Source organism: Neoarius graeffei, chromosome 1 (genome assembly GCF_027579695.1).
Source record: "Neoarius graeffei isolate fNeoGra1 chromosome 1, fNeoGra1.pri, whole genome shotgun sequence".
Lineage (NCBI taxonomy): Eukaryota > Metazoa > Chordata > Actinopteri > Siluriformes > Ariidae > Neoarius > Neoarius graeffei.
This window is the reverse complement of record NC_083569.1, coordinates 27,195,697-27,215,106: the sequence shown is the minus strand read 5'-3', so window position 1 is coordinate 27,215,106 and position 19,410 is coordinate 27,195,697. Positions and strand designations below refer to the sequence as shown.

At 43.1% G+C, this 19,410-nt stretch overlaps 7 non-coding genes and 1 pseudogene across 7 annotated transcripts; 1 reads left to right on the top strand and 7 right to left on the bottom strand.

Annotated features, from left to right (window-relative positions):
• Positions 1-3,135: 3,135 nt before the first annotated feature.
• On the bottom strand, positions 3,136-3,326 carry LOC132897083 (U2 spliceosomal RNA). Its single transcript, XR_009656236.1, has one exon. It is a non-coding gene; the product is annotated as a U2 spliceosomal RNA (small nuclear RNA).
• An 867-nt stretch (positions 3,327-4,193) lies between these two features.
• trnad-guc (transfer RNA aspartic acid (anticodon GUC)) lies at positions 4,194-4,265 on the top strand. The gene has a single exon. It is a non-coding gene; the product is annotated as a tRNA-Asp (tRNA).
• Positions 4,266-14,073: 9,808 nt separating this feature from the next.
• trnav-cac (transfer RNA valine (anticodon CAC)) lies at positions 14,074-14,146 on the bottom strand. Its single transcript has one exon. It is a non-coding gene; the product is annotated as a tRNA-Val (tRNA).
• Positions 14,147-15,079: 933 nt separating this feature from the next.
• trnam-cau (transfer RNA methionine (anticodon CAU)) lies at positions 15,080-15,151 on the bottom strand. Its single transcript has one exon. It is a non-coding gene; the product is annotated as a tRNA-Met (tRNA).
• Positions 15,152-16,840: 1,689 nt separating this feature from the next.
• Positions 16,841-16,912, bottom strand: trnam-cau (transfer RNA methionine (anticodon CAU)). Its single transcript has one exon. It is a non-coding gene; the product is annotated as a tRNA-Met (tRNA).
• Positions 16,913-16,919: 7 nt separating this feature from the next.
• trnar-ccu (transfer RNA arginine (anticodon CCU)) lies at positions 16,920-16,992 on the bottom strand. The gene has a single exon. It is a non-coding gene; the product is annotated as a tRNA-Arg (tRNA).
• Positions 16,993-18,611: 1,619 nt separating this feature from the next.
• Positions 18,612-18,803, bottom strand: LOC132897710 (U2 spliceosomal RNA). Its single transcript, XR_009656365.1, has one exon. It is a non-coding gene; the product is annotated as a U2 spliceosomal RNA (small nuclear RNA).
• Positions 18,804-18,972: 169 nt separating this feature from the next.
• LOC132896634 (U5 spliceosomal RNA) lies at positions 18,973-19,079 on the bottom strand (annotated as a pseudogene).
• Positions 19,080-19,410: the final 331 nt, after the last annotated feature.

Here is a 19,410-nt window from a genome sequence, read left to right as displayed (position 1 = left end):
TAAAATCACCTGTTCCACAATTATTGGCATCCATAACAATTCCTAGAAAATAAATGTAATTGAAGCATTTCTGTAATTTCTACTGTAGTTTATAAAGTTGATCAGAGTATCTAGGAACCTTTAGTAATTCATCACATCCTGTTTTCCTGGGGTATAAATATGATGTGGCACAGAGGCCTATTTCTCTTATCCACTCTTCAACATGGGAAAGACCAGAGAACACACCAGCGCACATCATGTTGTGACAGTTCTGGCTCTTCACGCAAGACGGAGGAGGTATGTGTCGGGATATTCGCCTTATCCATACAGCAGTCTTGCGTTTCACTGCGGGTCACACACTTAACTTATCTAGGCAACTAGCTAAGAAAGAGTCGGCACGCCATCTTCTTTCTTTGACTGGAAACCCCCCATCTGACATTCCTCGTAGGCTAGGCTAGGTCGCTGGGGTTGAAGTAGTTTGTGTTTTTCTTTCAAAAAGCGAAGAAAAATCTAACCAGACTTCTAATAATGAAATATTTCTCCACGTTATTGTTACACAAGCACTGAATCAAACCCACACCCAAACTGAAGCTCAAATGGAACATAAACAAAAAGGGATATGCTACTGGCCTTTGTTGAGGTTTACCACAGCATGTACAGTCATCACGGTGCATTCAGAAGAACAGAGAGATGGAGAAGGTGTTCTTCTTTAGCCATGTTGGCGGCTTATTTATTGAGAACAAACAAGTGCTCGTCACAATAGTTGAGCTCGCACTGGTGAAAATCAAAGACATTGCCCACACCAGATACTAGGCTACCGCAAGTCAAGTCGATCATATTGCACATACATGTACTTAGGCTACACCTGCAACAACACCTGTGTGCTGTTGCGCCCTCTTGTGACATGAACAGAAAACCTTTAACATTAAGCCTAAATCACATAACATGTATATCTATGCCATTCCTAAACCGTTTTCACATTTTACAGTCTGCCAGGAAATAACTAATGTTTATTTTTAATGCCATTGTCTGTACTTTGGAGTATTGAACCTACATACTCTACTATTGCTTTTATTTGTAATAATGACATCATGGCATAAGTTCTGTTTTTAGGAGAATCTGGGTCAATCAACGGTCACAAGATGACCAGTGTTTTTGTTAACTCAGATGAGAAAGTAGCCAGAATGTACAGGCCACAGCCCACTCTACAACTGACACACCACATTATTTAAAATGTGTGTCCATTTTGTGTGAGGCAAATAGTAAACAGAAGCTAACTGCATCTAGGAAGTAAAGTTGTGAGTGACGTTACAACAGTTTCTGTGGGTTGTTTTGAGGAGCGGCTTCAAGGTTCTGCTGTGGCTCCAATCTTCAGCAGCTGTGAAAAGCTCAACAGGTTGACCCGGTTTTTCTCCTGAAAATTTTTTTTGATATCTTGGCATAACTTTTCGAGCCCAACGCGATGACGATAAAAGTTTTGTTAGAAAATTTTTTTCCCGGGAAAACCCTTTTTATTCAGCTTCGGTGCTGCAGCACTGTGATATGGTACGAGCTGTAAACGCCAAATGGCGCCTTTTTCAGTGTGGAAAAGTAGGGGGGTTTATGCATAAGGTCGAGACGAACAGAACGACACCAAGCTCACATAAATCCGTGCAGGACTCACATTGATCCAAGACTGCCTCTCAACGTGACCCAATACAATCCAACGAAAAAAAGCCGGAATAATTCCCGTGCCTGGGTTAAAAAAACATACCCACAGTCATCAGTGGCCTCCTCCGATCTTACAGACCCCTTTTTTTCCCCAAATCGGGGCAACTGCTGATTTGTAAACAATTTTTAAAATTTTCAGGGTTGAGCGGGGCCATTCAGCAGCACCAGTGCTGATCAGTCAGTGTTCGCCTCTCCATGCAAAAAAATAGCAGAAAAGAGCAGAAATATCACATCATATGCAAATGAATCTTATTTCTGCTGCTTGGGGAGTGTCATGGATATTATGGGATTGCACACAAAAACACACACTAGCTATGGGATTTATTTATTGAGAGGAGAGGACACACACACACACACACATACTAGCTATGGGCCTCCGGGGAGGGCAGGCAGGCAGGGGTGTTTTATGATATAAAAACAATATTAATAGTAAGCAGTAACTGAGGCCTGCTAGAGGGGTCCGGGGACATGCAGCCCCGGGAAGAACATTTTGAAAAATACACCCTAAAATGATGGCTTCTAGTGGGTTTTCAGGGCTCTAAAGGAGGGAGGAGAGGAGAGGACACACACACACACATACTCGCTATGGGCATCCGGAGAGGGCAGGCAGGCAGGGGTGTTTTATAGATTTTAATATTTGGAAGTGGTACATTTAGACCCCCCGAAAATATCGGCATAGTTCGAACACTGGGTTGGAGAAAGTAATGGCAAATAGTGAGTGCACAAACCATAGAAGGGAAACTGTACACAGCGCCAGGGCAGTGTGATGGTATGTCTACTTTTAGATTGTGTTAGCTGATCAATGAACACACTCGTCACTCGACGAGTTTCACGTCTTTATGACGGATACTTAAATGTGTGTTAGGTATTATTGTTGCAGTCTAAGCAGTCATTGTAGCAGCTAGATGAGCGAGAACCGAAAGGGTCTGTGCCATAAACTGTTATTTCTTCATGTCCAAAATGGCGGTCGCGTTTACAAAGGTCACGTGAGTGGGAAGGGTCAATAGGGTCAGGTGGCCTGGGCCAATCTCTTGCACCTTTACAGCTTTCTTAGCCATTGCAAATAGGCAGAGAAAGAAATAAGCCAATAAGTAAATAAAAAAAAGAAGCTAGGTGGTGTTGTGTGATCTCTCTCATGAAAAAGTAAAAGAAAGAATTACTGCAGACTCACAGTCCAGTTGCTTGTTAAGCAGGGAGAAAACCAAAAAATGGGGGGAAGAATCAGACCAGATCAAGCAAAAAAAATATAGATATATTTCCTTTTTAAACAAAATAACTAATTCTAGAACTACTATAATGTTACACAGACACATAGAATAAAAGAAGCAAACCCCAATTCTAACTGTATACTTTTAAACATGCATTTATTACTCTTATTTAGAGAACGTAAATTTAACTTTCTGAAAAATAAAAAAAAGGCAGTTTGTCTTTTTTTTTTTTTTTTTAAGTAAGAGCACCATTCCTGGAAGTACTACAATACCAGGTTGATGCATGGAGCAGAAAGAGCAAGCCCTTATTCCAGCTCTCTGTTCTAAACATCTGTTTAATATAACGTTCTCATCTAGAGAACATATCAGATATTAAACTGATAAGAACAGATACTACACTTGATCTTAGCCAAAAGGCCGAGAAGCGATAACTTACTGCACTGAACAGCTTTAAATAAACCACTTCCAAATATTAAACTCCAGGAAGGTAAACACAGCTAGACTCCGCCCCCAACAGCTGGATCCTTTTGAAGAGAGACATCGACTTGGGGGTCACAATATTCTGCTCCGTTGTGTTCCACCAAAAGAGATCCATCATCTCTCCAAAGCCCAGACTTTTAAAATTTGAAGTTTAGAACTGTAGTAATTAATTAATTAATTAATTAATTAATTAATAATAATAATAATAATAATAAATTCATTTGATAAATTGCAAATCCTGCATGTGATGATTAACTCATTCTACCAATTCGCAAATGTGTTTTATTGGCTGTCGGGAGGGTGTATGTTCCTTTCCCTCATAAACGGCAGTGAAACCCATCCGGAGCCTTAAACCCTGCGTTCCATGAGGCTGCAGGGGGAGGCGCTCTCTTCTGGGGGAGCTGCAACTAGTTTAGAATGCGAGTTTAAGCTGAGATGTGATTGGTCTAACGGTAAAACAGCACGAGCGCTCGAGAACTTTTTTGATACGTTGAAAGGTTACAATTTTACTCAGCAACAGAATGTATCTGAATTCTGATTGGTTGTTGTATCTGAATTCTGATTGGTTGTTGTTATATTATTGCCCTTCTGTTCTTCATGTCGTAAAGTCAAGGAGCCTCTAAACCGATAATATTTAGGATTGTGATATTTAAATGACAATGGTTTTCACCCACCACATTTATCAATGCCCAATCATTCTTACGCTGTGATTGGCAACAAACAAACGTTTCATGAAACGTGAACCCTGTCATACGATGATTTCTACACTTTGATCTGCGCTGGTTTCTATATTGATAAATGAGGGCTGTTGCGTCATCCTCGTTAGTATAGTGGACAGTATCTCCGCTTGTCACGCGGAAGACCGGGGTTCGATTCCCCGACGGGGAGACTTTAACAATTTATTAACTTGTGCAGTAGGGGGATGGAGTGGTTCGCACTGTCACCTCATAGCAAGAAGGTTCTGGGTTTGAGCCCAGCGGCTGGTGGGGGCCTTTCTGTGTGGAGTTTGCGTGTTCTCCCTGTGTCAGCTCTGGTTAACCCCACAGTTCAAAGACATGTAGTTGGGTTAACATGGGGTGGCGTTGAGCTGAAGTGCCCTTGAGCATATATATATATATAAAATGTGTGTATACAATGCCGGGGTGGCCCTATATTTAGCCGGGACCATCCCCGGCCCAAACCATCAATGGTGGCCTGTTTGGAGCATGGGGAAAATAATTTTCACTAATTTTGGTCACTGATCTTATTCTTGCATTAATCATCAATTCAACTGCACTCTGCATTTTCACATGGCAGCCCAGACGCCGACAGCATCGCAGCAGATTAAATAGGCGCTACCAAATAAGGAAATTCTCCCCTCTCCTCTACTGCAGTTGGTTTGGTCCAAGACTCCTCCTCTGTATTGCGGGGAACTTAAACAACATTGGCGCGAAACAGCGCGCGTCAGTGATGGAGGGCAGAAAGAGGCCAGGTGGAACCGAAAGGGCGAAGCTTAAAAAAAGGAAGGAGGTGGCAGCAAAATGTGCCAAATTGACAGATATGTTCTCAAGACCAGCTGGTAGGTTATGAAAGATATGGAGTATGATAACCCTGTTTGTCGATTTTATCAGTCTATGCTAGGCCTATAATGTGTCGATAGTTTGCGATGTCAATTCAGCTTTTTGATGTCATGTGAAATCTCGCAATTTACACGGTATAGATGTGGTGTATGTCTTAATTCTAAGAAGAACCGGACATTGCTTTACATCCCAGTTATTAACAATTTTAGATGAACAGGTCCCAAATGTGCTGTTGCGCGTTATTTCCTCATCCAGCCTATTTCATCTCGCTGTCACACCATGCATTTCCACAGGCGTGCGCACATTGTGGTTATGAACACATAGGCCTAGAAGTCATATTTGATGTTAAATAATTGTTGTTAAATATATAACTTAGAAGAGGTGTATGCGTATGCCAATATTCTAAGCAGAATCGAACACTTGCTTTAGCCTACATTTCATTTAACCATGTTTGAGTTGCCTAATGCGCCCTCACGCTTTATCTGCCGGTTGCTGAGTACCCAGCATTGTTGATTTGCCATTATTTTCGAGGCGTATGCGGCATGTAATGCACAAGCATTGGTTCAAATGCACGCGAGATGGGTGCTTTCGTTATTTTAAGACTATGTGACTAAAAATGTGTTGTGTAATTCGTCTTAAATAACGCGAAACAATCAGCCATACTCGCTGCTTTGCTATTTGGAGTGGCAGTCAGCTGGATTTCGCCCCCGACGTAAAAGTTCACACCCGGGCCGAAGATGCCGATTTCTGAAGATGCATGCATAGGCGGTTTTAAACGGGGGCCAGGGGGGGCCAGTGCCCCTGTAAAATTGCTCCTGGCCCCTGTTGTGGCCCCTGTGCTGAACAGGTAACAAGATTTATTAATTTTGACGTGCGCTGGCTCGAAGATCGGAACTGACATGACGGAGTGTTCTACACGGACTCCTTAAAGCGCTACACGCACACTGTTACCTGCAGCAGAAAGACCCGCAGCAGCGCGAATTGTAAACTTCGGACGTGAGAGATAACAGCTGCAGCCTGCAAGGACTAGGCTACCTACTGCAAAGAGGCGAAGGTAAGGAAAATTATTCAATTTCGTAACGTCAGTGTTTGCACATATCCGTGTTTTACTGTTGTTGTTCACTACAATAATAAATCCGTTTTATTGCGCTTTCTTAAAAGTGCGTTGCACAGCAATAAGTAGCGTAACTTAATATTTTTGGGAAATGGGTAAAATAACCGACAGTGTTTAACCTTCTTGTAAAACTTGAATGGCCTTGTGATATGTAGAGGCTACATTCCTCTCCGTTTACTTTTTAGTATAGACCTACTGTAGGCTATCATCATGGAAAGGAGCAAGAAGGACATTATGTCCTTTTTTGCCCCTGTTGGCAAAAAGCAACATAGAGAGAGTAAGGAAGATGAAGATTATGAAAGAGGAGAGAGAGCCAGAGGTGGAGAGAGAGCCAGAGGTGGTGGTTGGAGAGGTGGAAAGTGAGGCATCTGAAAGGCAATCTGAGAGTGAGGATGAAGACATTCAGGATCAGATTGAGGGACAGAATGAGGGACAACCCAACGAGTCATTGGGACAACCAGATTCACCAAGCATATCAAGTACAGCACCATCAGGTTTGTGATGTTGAACAAATGTGTGTGTGTGTGTGTGTGTGTGTGTGAGAGCAGTGTCGACCTACAATTCATATAGCCTACCCTGAAAGTGTGAAGTCTGAATAATAATTAATAAATATAAAATACAAATAATAGATATAATAATAAATTAATAAATAAATAATGATAAATAAATGTTCTCAGTCGCACTCTCATATTTACTGTATTCATCTTTCTCCAGATATCAGCAAGTGCTTGGACAACACTCCAGTGCAGCCATGTCTGAAGAAAAGGTTCATTGTATGCAAAAATAGAAATCTTATTTTACAAAAAAGAGAAACATGGTTTTAAGATTTACTGAGCACAATTTATGTTTAGGCTATTGAGACAGAATGTTTCTCATTGTATTTATGCTCAATGTATTTTGTTTTGGTTTTAAATAAACAAAACAAAACATTTTGAACGCTTAAATATTGCCATGTTTTGCTCATATGTGCCCCCCTGAAAAAACACTGGCCCCACCTCGGCCCCCCTAGTAATTTTGGTCTAGAACCGCCACTGGATGCATGTCCTTTGGATGTGTTTTCAAATATTTTCACTAAGGAATTTTGGGACATGTTGGTGACGCAGATAAATGTATATGCGGATTAGACACGCAGCCACACACCATCCAATTTTAAGTGGAGCCCCGTCTCATACTAGATGAAATCGTTCGTCGGTCTCTGCATTACGTTTGTGGTCATTAAACTACCGCGTAATGGAAGTTTTATTAACCCTAAAGTAATGCAGAGAACGACGAACAACATACATTGTCACCACCTGAATTTAAACCAAATAAAAAGCATTGTGAAAGAACAGTTATTTGTTTTATCTTTTTTAATGTACTCAAATTCCTCCTCCATTTCAAAGTGGCCTGAATGTGAATTAAACTCCCGGACTGAAAACAGGGCCCACTCCGGCCCTGTGTGTATATATATAATATGAATGATTCACCACATTTCGTGTCAATTACATCTTATTAATAGTAACAGATCTAGATAAATCCAGTACCAAACTTTAATATGCCTAAAGTCAATGTTAATGTCAATTATGACTATTATAAATTGCCAATGGTAGACCCTCTGATGATAATGTTCTTCTAATAATATTTTATTTCTAAGTTAGTAAAAGTCAGACAAAAAAAGTCAGACAAGTTCGTTAGAATCTAACGTCTGGTCTGGTTAGCTAACCTTGTCAGATATAGGGTCATCTTGCTGCCGTCCAAAATAGTCTGCCATTCGTCCCTGGCGATCATCGTGACGGGCGATCCGAACTTTATCTCGATGATTTTCTGATATTTTTTCTTCATAGTTTGGCTTTCGCCATTTCCACCAACGGAACTTTGTTTCATTATCTCATTCAAGAGAACATAAAGTTAAAGACGAGCAGGCGAGAAATGCAGAAGCAAAAAAACCCAAACAAAATGGTTGAGTGTCGCGGGTTTTCTTGTTCTCTCGCGCGTATCATTAATAGTGCCATCTGTATGCTTTATCGGTAACTGCTAAGACGTTGGGTGGGCTCAAGTGTGTACCAAATTCCGCTCGATTCATATGCGGGCTTGATCTGCGCGCGCATGCCTCCGGCATTCATTCCAATACCCCCGTTACGCTGATTGGTGTACCGACCGGGGAATCGGCATATACCACGGGGTACACACTTGAGTCCACCCATACAATGCCAGACACACGAAAAGCGAAAAGTCAACTATTAATTTTCGTCAGCATACTGTAAATGTATCAAGTTATATATTTTTTTAACGAATCATGTGTAGTAAGGGCGGGCGGGAGATTTTTATGTTGTCAGCGGGAGGTCGGGAGGATTTTCTAAATGTTCCCTAAAGCGGGAGATCTCCCGCCCACGGCGGAAGAGTTGGAGCCTCTGTATATAGATTGAGGCACTGCCTAAAAGCGGAGCTCCCATCTCTTTCTGGGTTGTAGAATTTTCTTATATCATAGCCAGCCTCTTTTGTTTTATTTCTTTACCATTATAGTTACTATACTGTTTCCTTATGTTGTACAAAACATACACAGAAAGAGAATAGCTCTGGCCTGATGAGTAGAGTCAGGGCACTGATTTTATTTACAAATTCGATTTCACCATTGCTGAGACAAGAATACAAAAACAAAAAATCTTGGAAAAATAATATCATTTTGAAAACAAAATATAATACAATGAATACCCTGCCTGGTACGAAAACCCAGGATCAAAACCCAGTGGGATTAGAACCTCCCGGGAACGGACTCCTCATCCGAATGCAGCGCATGGAGCTCCGGGGATTCGAGCTTTGACTTTGAAAAGACGATAGAGGTTTCATTAAAAAAATTGCAATTGAGGAAATATTTAAAACACTCAACATCGTCATTGTCAACATACTAATATTAAGAAATTGTGTTATGAAACTAGAAAGACCATTAAAGAGTTTTCTAGAGGTTGTTCGTAAAAGATGAACATATTTTTCAGGTCCTTATTACACGGTTATCAAAATGAATAATGCATGTAATAGTGGCATTCCTGCACCCAACCGAATGGAGCCCCATAGGCGTAGAGTGTGGATACATAAAGAAACCCATCAAGTTGTTTTCTGATGGTTTCGGTCCTGTGTGTGCCTGCCACCATACCAATGTTAATAATTACCAGTCATACACACCGCCGAGTAGCCCTTCCATCCATTATCTGTGACAGATGCTCACACAATTGGTTGAGAATGAGGAAAATGCAGCAACCATGCTGCTTTCCCAGGTTCTCAACTTTTCCTGTCTGACCTCTGCCACACACACACACACACACACACACACACACACACAGCATGCAGTATTACACACACCCACCCACCCACACACACACACACACAGCATGCAGTATTACACACACACACACACACACACACACACACACACCATGCAGTATTACACACACACACACACACACAGACAGATGCTCACACAATTGGTTGAGAATGAGGGAAATGAGGCAACCATGCTGCTTTCCCAGGTTCTCAACTTTTCCTGTCTGACCTCTGCCACACACACACACACACACACTGCAGTATTACACACACCCACACACACACACACCCACACACACACACTGCAGTATTACACACACACACACACACACACACAGCATGCAGTATTACACAGACACACACACACACACACACTATTAAGGTATCCATAATTTAGGTTAATTTATCCAAGTTATACATATGTATTTATGATATATGCCTACACAACAACTATGTTTTATTTATATAATAGGAGGGAGAGCAAGCCTACTGTTGGGCCAGTAAATCATAAATAAAACAGCTCAGATTTGTTTGTTTAAGTCGTTTGCCACTGCACTTTATTCTCGTGGGTTCACATACCGCTGACGTTATTTCCCCCTAATCACGAGTTTGTTGGTCTTCCAAAATGGCGCAGGGTCTGTTTACTTCCGGTTTCGGGTGACATCAGTGAAAGGGGTCTATACGGTACATGTTCGCCTGATGTGGTAACCTCGCATGATTTATTGTACACAGCTAATTACATTTTATACATGCATACGCTGTCTTTTGTTGGCAACGGTCGGGCAGAATAGCAGCGTGAATCCCTTAGTATAAGCTCTAGGTTTTGCCTTTGGTCTGCATGTTAGCAAGTTAGGGACCCATCTGCATGACACGTGACTTCAATCCGCTAGTTCCCCCCCACACACACACGGACATCACTCCGCTCAGAGACGGACTCTGCTCTCGGGTTTGCAGATGGTGCTCCACTGGTCAGTTTTATAGTAGGCCTATATATAGTGAGTGTTGTGTTCGTGCCTTATTACAAGTAATTGTTCTTAAGCTAAATGGTAAATTCCTAGACTAATTTTTGTGCTTACAGCATGCTAAGCGGAGATTTAGCAATCAGCATTGGGCGCTGTAATGTTATATCTGGTGCATTTCTTTCCTCGGTTTGGCAAAATCCAATTGGAATGTTAATATCTTCGAATGTCCCATGTTGACAAACCAGAGCCATTCTGTGATTACCTAAATCAAACATGTCAATATCACGTTGAGAGCGAATGAAGCCAGTTCATTGCGAAACTTCTTCAGCGTCCTTGACCACGCTTTGGTCGTTTTCGGTCTGAACATACAATTGATTGTTTTGAGTAACTGTACGTGTACACCAGAAACGACCAAAGCGACCAAGTAGCTGAGGTCGTTGAAGAAGTTTCGCCATAAATTCGCTCTGGACGTGATATTGACATGTTTGATTTAGCTAATCACAGAACGGCTCTGGCTTGTCAGCCTGGGACATTCGAAGATATGAACATTCCAATTGGTTTTCGCTGAACCACGTCATAGTTCATTACATAATATTAACTGACTTTTAACTTCTGAAATTCGCTCTGGTCGCCCATTTCGCTTCGCCCCCGGCGAATTCGCTTTGGTCGCTGAGTTCGCCGGCCCTCCATAGAGAAATAATAACTTCCATCGCTTTGGTCGTTTCTGGTGTACAGTAATGCGGCTATACTCCGACTTACAGACATGCTGTATGTGTCAAGTGTTAATTGGATACTTTCCCCAAACAATAATTCTGCCTGGTTAAAAATCTGATAGGGTAACTTTGCACTATTCTCCGCCCAATGTATGGCTTGCATGTTTTGAAAAAGATGGTAAATTAGTGTCTAAAATGAGTTGTCGAAAATAAACTGCTTTGCTCACAACAGGAATATGGATGTCATGGAAAAATTAGACAGTGTGGCCATCAACATCTTAAAAGGTAAGAATGATGATGCTTGAATGTAAATTAAGTTAATGTGGTGTAGCTTTACTCATCTGTGTACCTGCTAATTTCATTTAAAATTAATGTTCATTACATTTATAGCTCTGTATGTTAAAACATGAGTTGTGTTTACCCACTTTTTTTGCAATAAAATGCCTAGGTTCTTGAGCTGCGACGAATAGTTGCGAAGGACAACATGCACTACGTGAAAGAGCTGAGGGAGCGTTGGGCAGACTTCAGAACCAAACTCACCTTTTATGGCGTCTACAAGAAGGCACTGAAGCCCCCGCTGGCACTTCCTGCTGGTAAGGGTTTGGAATCCTTCTGAAATGGCCAATTCCATGATGATGGCTTGTCACTGTTTATTGTTGAGTAATTGTGAGTAATTCAAATTACTCCCCCCCCCCCAGATGAGCAAGCCATCTAATCATCTCACTGCCAGCTATGTTCCCTTCCGGTTACCCCGCACCAAAGAAGATGGCATCTCTATCAGAGGCACTCATTCATGTTCTACCGGTAAATAAAATTTATTCCATAACCTTCTGCAACTTTCTATTTGTTATTTCTATTTGCAGGTTTGAGTTAATCCAGTATGTGTCTGGAGGAGGTTGGACTTAAGTAATACTGTGTGTTAATGTTCAGCCCACAGAGGACCCAGGCGTATACCTAAGAAGACGGCCACTCGCCACACCGTTTGTCCTAGTGGGAGAGGGAGACTGCTTTTTCTGCGCTGGAAATGCTCCTGTCGCATCATTCCCTAGGAGCAGTTTTGGGGAATCCTTCCTATACATCATGGCGTACTACTACGCTTTTCATATGACGTACCCAAAATGTGTGGCATCTGTTCTTTCGATCCTTCAGACCGAGGTCTTGGGTGATAAGATTCATGAGAAAGACCAAACCACGGCCTTTAAATGTGCCAAAGCTGACTGGTAGGCCTTTCTTAGCTAGTGCATGTGAGTGAGGTGTGCGTGCCTGAGACATTCATTGTGTGAAACAGACCAAAGTTTTATTTTTGTGTTCATTGAAGGCCCTCTTCTAATTCCTTGCTGCCCCATAGCCTGCTATGCCTCTCATGCCAACTTGTGTTTTGCAGCATTTTGTTGATATAATAAAAATAAAAATGCAGATCTGAAGTTCTTGTCCAGTCTATTTTTCCCCTACATTCATCACACCTAAACAGGAAATTTATTCTAGCTAAGAAAAACCAACTTGTTTTGAGCCTTTAAATAAGCTGGAATCAAGCACATTTGCCTTGTTTTTAAGCCTATTAAATTCTAATTTTGAGCAATATTTGCTCAGATGAAATTGGTTTCTAAGCAATAATTACTGAAAATCAGAAGAAATGGCTTAGAATAAGAGAGAAAATCTTAAGTAAAATAAAAACTAGCTTTTTATGCTTAATTTAAGATTTTTGGTATGCTTACTACTTGCATATTTTTTTCTTGTTTTAAGAAATCTTACCAAGTCCCATTATCTTGCTGCACTGGCAGATTATTTTGCTTAAAATAAGTGATTTTCCCCCTAAAACACTATATATTTTTCTTATTTTTTTAGAGGGCATTTTTTGCAGTGCTGGGCCTCAAATACAGAAGCAATGGCACTTCGGCATGTGTCCCCAGGGTAGGCCTGCAGCGTTGGTGGTATAGTGGCTGGCATAGCTGCCTTCCAAGCAGTTGACTCGGGTTCAATTCCGGGCCAACGCACACCCTTTCACGCTTCGTTGCTCTGATGAAAGGCAGATAGTGTGGCGAGGCACTTGGGAGGAAACAGCAGGAACGGATCGGGAGGTGACTGAGGGCTGCTCCTTCTGCTTTCCGCTCGCATTGCATGTAGTCGAATAGCATCAGTTTGCGCAAACCTGGGCGTGTTTGAAGGACACGGGCACCTGCGTGTTTGTCTTTCGTTGGCGACAAGCTACTTTGCCTGTTTTCCACAAACGGAGAACTGCACAGTCACGGCTTTAGAGTTAATAAGCAAATGTGTCTGAATGTTGGCTGGCAAATACTCGTTGATACATGATGAAGCATTCCAGAGTCAGTGCCACTTTGCAGCGTTCTGATGCCGTGTGCAGCCCTGTTGACCTGACCTCACTCCGTAAACGAGCAACCAAGTGGTATTTGAGAACACCACCTCCTTGTGACCAATTGCAATGTCCATGCTTCCACATTCAACAGAAATGTAGATTTAATGCTTGATTTTGTTTTTAAAGCAGCTGTCACGGACCTTGATGGAAAACCAGAGAGGCAGGGAAACCGTTCAAATGAGGTTTTGTCCCGATGGTCATCTGCACGTAGGAGAACATGACAACCACTAATCCACAGAAAGCAATCCGGTCACATTAAGGGTCTGTCTTTCTGGCTGTTTCGAGAGTACCTGATTTTAGCAAGGTGATAACTGGACGTTAACGAAAGCAGAGCTCAAAAGGCAAAGCATGGCTCTGCCAGGTTTCTCAGGAGCGTCTATTCGCTTGTCAGGTGAAAGGGGAAACCACTGCACAGCAGAAAACACGCAAAGCTTTTTCAGCGCCGTGAACAACACAGGCTCCTGTGTGTTTTCCTTTCGTTGGCAACAAGCGACAGGTGTATGTTTGTCCACAAACAGAGAACTGGAGAGTCACTGTGTAAGATTTGTTCAGTAAATGTGTCCATACCTTGGCTGGTGAAAAGCAAACACTTGCTTCTGTAGTTGGCACGGTCAGAGCAGAGATCACAGCTCAGCAGTCGCTCAAAAAATGAATAAATAAATAAACCAACCCACCGCTGTTTCTGCCCGGTTTCGAACCAGGGATTTTTCACATGTGAGACAAATGTGATAACCACTACACTACAGAAACCTCAGCTCTTGGGCCGATCAGCTGTTGCCTGGGCCTCAAATACAGAAGCAATGGCACTTAGGCATGTGTCCCCAGGGTAGGCCTGCAGCGTTGGTGGTATAGTGGCTGGCATAGCTGCCTTCCCGGCCAGGCGAGGGGCATAATGGACTGTAAGAAGGGGGGAAGAAAAGAAAAAAGAAAAATAAGAAAATGGGGGAAAGAAGGGGGAAAAGAAGAGAAAAAGAGGAAAAAATAGTGTCAAGTGTCTTGTCCCCTTTCTCCACCCCTGACCCAATGTTGGTGTACAGTTGCACTCCTGGTGGATCCTGGATGCAGGCAAGGTGTTTCTGCTGTATCTCCCACACTTGAGGCATACTCTTGTGATTGATGAGGTGCAGTCCAGTGCTGTCCACCAGCTGCCACATGGAGTCAAGCAGACTTTTGATGAGTGCACGGGTCTCTTCTACCCCTCGGGTTCTCCTGCGGCAGTGCCTCGCTAGCTCACTTGTGCTGATGGTTGCCAACACCTGAGCATCTGTTGGCTCATAGCCAGGATGTTTCTTCTTCAGCTCTGCCTGCTTGGCCTCCTTCAGATGACAGATATCCTGCTTGTCCCACTCAAAAATTGTGCTTGACAATTTAGAACAGAACGTACCATACAGTGGATGGTGTTCTGTGGTGAGACCGTCAGCGAACCGCCTCATGAAGTGGAACACATCCAAACACACAGTGGAGGTCCACGGCCGAAACCATCCTTGGCATGCACTTCCTCAAACCACTGGGCCAGGGGCAGGGGATGGAAGGCTGGTGGCGGCGCACAAACATCCTGGGGCTGGCTGAGGCAGGATTTCTTGTGTAGCTGACAATCTGTTAAATAATCAGAACATCTCCTTGCCCACTCCTCGCCTGCAATAGCTGTCTTCTGGAAAACATTGGAGTAAAAAGACCACCAGCTAGCAGAGGATGGTTTCGATCCATCGGCCTCTGGGTTATGGGCCCAGCACGCTCCCGCTGCGCCACTCTGCTGACCTCACACGCCAGATAGGACTCAAACCCACAGTCCCTGGCTTAGGAGACCAGTGCCTTATCCATTAGGCTACTGGGGCTCTGCCACGACAGGATGAAAAAGGGCAGCCACTCAAAAATAGCTAGGCTCGTTCCTCGGCCATCTCTCATCTCCGCGACAGAAACTTCTTTTGTGTTTGCTCAGTTTTAAATAATTTGCTGGGTCTGCACCAAAGTCAAACACTTGCAACGTCCGGCTTTAATGTCAGCATGTCCTCATTCCATTCACAAATTGCTCACAAGGCATTTTACCCCGACTTAAGTAAGTAGACTTTTCTTTGGAAGCATGTACACTGCCAGTCGTAGCCAAGCAATTTTACACTGGAAAGCACAGCTTTGTACTGAATTTACATAGGCCGCATAATGTTGCGGCGGTTAGCAGTGTCAACTCACACCAAGCAGGGTCTGGGCTTGAGACTAGTGGGTGACCGGCAGCCTTTATGCCTGGAGCATGCATGCTCTCTTCGTGCCTGTGAGGATTGGCATCGGGTGCTCCGGGTTCCTGCCCCAGTCCCTAGACCTAGAGAAGGTCAAGCGAAAACTCTGAATAGCCCAGAGGTTTGAATGTGTCTGGGTTACCCCTGAGATAGCTCATGGGTACAGAAAATGAACGACTGTATGTGTACAATTCAGGGCACTTGATTAATTACGTTTTATGTCTTGTGCTTAAGAAGAACATGTGGAAAAAAGTTAGAAAACCATGAAATCACTCTGATTTTTCCTGATTCACTGACCAGGATCTTTGCTACCTAAAGAGCTCTGATCTGTGAGTCGTACACATGAGTAACATACTGTGATAACAATTGGTAGATGCGGTGGGCCTTATTTCACTCCCATAATGCCTATGTGCCTGTCTCATCTCATCTCATTATCTCTAGCCGCTTTATCCTTCTACAGGGTCGCAGGCAAGCTGGAGCCTATCCCAGCTGACTACGGGCAAAAGGCAGGGTACACCCTGGATAAGTCGCCAGGTCATCACAGGGCTGACACATAGACACAGACAACCATTCACACCTACAGTCAGTTTAGAGTCACCAGTTAACCTAACCTGCATGTCTTTGGACTGTGGGGGAAACCAGAACACCCAGTGGAAACCCACACGGACAACATGCAAACTCCGCACAGAAAGGCCCTCGCCAGCCCCAGGGCTCGAACCCAGGACCTTCTTGCTGTGAGGCGACAGCGCTAACCACTACACCACCGTGCCACCCCTATGTGCCTGTCTGCGTGATACAAAGCACTGACCAATGGCAAACTAGTGACAGAGCACTGAAAATCAGGCCTCCTGATGGACAATTTTCGAGGCCAGCCACCAAATTTCTAGTAAGACAGATAGATGACGTTTATTGCCTCTGCTGGGAATTTTGGGAAGAAAAGTGGCTAGAAAGAGCAGCGGACTGTGTCGGCGTCTGGGCTCTGGGCCCAGCGCGCTTCCGGTGCGCCACTCTGCACACCCCACACGGGTCTTGAACCCACAATCACTGGGTCACGGAAAACGTTGGAGTAAAATTTGGCAGACTCAACAGAAGATGGTTTCGATCCATCGACCTCCGGGCCCGGCATGCTCCCGCTGTTGACCTCTCACTTTCTGTGGGTCTGGAGCCTGCAATAGCTGCCTTCTGGAAAACGTTGGAGTAAAAGACCACCAGCTAGCAGAGGATGGTTTCGATCCATCGGCCTCTGGGTTATGGGCCCAGCACGCTCCCGCTGCGCCACTCTGCTGACCTCACACCCCAGATGGGACTTGAACCCATAGTCCCTGGCTTAGGAGGCCAGTGCCTTATCCATTAGGCCACTGGGGCTCTGCCACAACAGGATGAAAAAGGGCCGCCACTCAAAAATAGCTAGGTTTGTTCCTCAGCCGTCTCTCATCTCCGCAACAGAAACTTCTTTTGTGTTTGCTCAGTTTGAAATAATTTGCTGGGTCTGCCCCAAAGTCAAACGCTTGCAACGTAATGACATTTCAGTATTATGGGTAGACCATAATATTGGTCTCACGGTAAAATAGCTCGTGCTATTTTACCGTTAGACCATTCACTATACACTATGTGTATAGTGATTGGTCTAACGGTAAAATAGCATGAGCGCTCGAGAACTTTTTTGATACATTGGAAAGTTATAATTTTACTTGGCAACAGAATGTATCTGAATTCTGATTGGTTGTTGTTACGAACAATAGTGACGCGTGCTGTGCACTGCATCACTAATAATAACTAGAGACAACAGTTCCCCTGGGGGAAACTGTGAGAGTGATGCAGCGCGCTTAGCCAGGTTTTGTGAAGACACGCCAAAGGGCGGGCGAACGGTTCAAAAGCTACAAGCAGAAAGTGTATATTATTGCCCTTCTGTTGTGTCCTTGAGCCCAGAGCGGAGGGAGGGACAGGGTTCTGCTGAAGCGCACATAGTGTTCTGGTCGAGGGAAATTGTGTAAAATGTGTTTCTTCAATTCAGAACATGCTTAAAAAAAGTTTTCAAAAGAGAGGCGGAGGAACCAAACATTTCTGATCAAGATGGCGGAGGCTGTTTTGCTGATTCCGTGAAAATGTTTGATTTGATTAAAAGGTGTCTGGGCCGCGAACAATGTCCACATCACCATCGGGTTGTTGTTGTTGTTGTTTACATGTGTCATGTTACAGGAACTTGGTCAGGGCTCTGCAGGTCTTAACTGAAGTGCTTCAAATTCAGGGTTAGTGGGCTGCTAAAGTTTGCAGGCACTTCACAAAGAAGACTCGGTGCAATATTAGCCAACATTAGCACAATCTGATATGATTTAATAATGTCTTTGTGACCTTAATGAACTCCAGTTTTTGTCAGATTGTTATTTACATGCCACACAAACTTAGAAAACAGTCATATTCGCATGTTGTCGTTTTTACACACTGAATCCGAACTGTTGTTAACTGATTCATTTTACAAGCTAATCTAACGCTACATTCCTCAAGGACAGTTTGCTCGCGAGCAGCCGCTCACTGCACTGCAACCGCACTTGCTAATTGACATGGGCTTGCTGTTTTCGTGACCACGCCCCCAGAGTGAATATTCATGAGCGAATTGGGCGTGGTGTTTCGCCCAATGGAAACCTACAGTAACCCTTTGTGTCCCGCGCATGGGGCGGGATTTTTTTCTTCAATCAGAAATATTAGTAGGGACACGCCCATACCACCCACACCCAATTCTACACCTGTGTTGTTGAACATGGAGAAAACCAGAAAATAAGGAAAAAGTTAGGGCAGGTAAAATAAAGATTTTTTTCTTTCTTTTCTAAAATAAGGTAACTATTCCTAAATCCACTATAATACCACATGAGCATATAGAATAAAAGAACCAAATTCCTATTTTAACTCACTACTCTTAAAAACCCATTCATCAATTTCATTTAAAAAGAGTGTGTTAAATAAAGAAAAAAATACTTTTTTTTGAACAAAGGTACCATTCCTGGAGGTACTATAACATCATGTTGATGGCTGTAGCCAAAAGAACAAGCCCCTATTCCAACCAACCATTCTAAAAAAAAATCGCTTGATATAATATCCTTATTTAGAGAACATATCAGATATTAAATTGATAAGAACACCTACTACACTTGATCTTAACCAAAAGGCTGAGAAGTGATAATTTACTGCAGTTAATAGCTTTAAATATACCACTTTCAAATATTAAAATCCAGAAAGGTAAACACAGGTAGACTCCGCCACCAACAGCTGGATCCTTTTGAAGAGAGACATCGGCTTGTGGGGTGTGTGAGAGAGGCGAGTGCTTCAACGCAAAAAGATCAATAGTTCTAACATTTGTTTACCAGAAATGTTCAGCTCCGTCAGAGCAAAGCCTCCACAGAAATCTTTAGTAAAAGGCAAAAGATTTATGCGTCAATGAAGAGAAACCTGATCTACACTTAACACTGGATCAGGTTAGTGACACTGGATTGGAGGTGCAGAAAGCTGGTATAGAGTAAGGTGGCCTGGGCCAATCTCTTACACCTTTACAGCTTTGCTAGCGATTGCACACAGGCAGAGAAATGTCTGACCAACAAACTTTTTTGAAAGAAAGAAAGAAAGATAGATAGATAGATAGATAAGCAAGCGGGGTGTGGGGGTTTTGAATTTTGAAAAGGAACAGTTGAGTGCTGTGTGATCTGTCCAATATCATGGATGTAGGCCTATAAATTAAATATGAAAACATCAGCTGGAGTTTGATTATTGACAGGAACGCTGTTGACCACA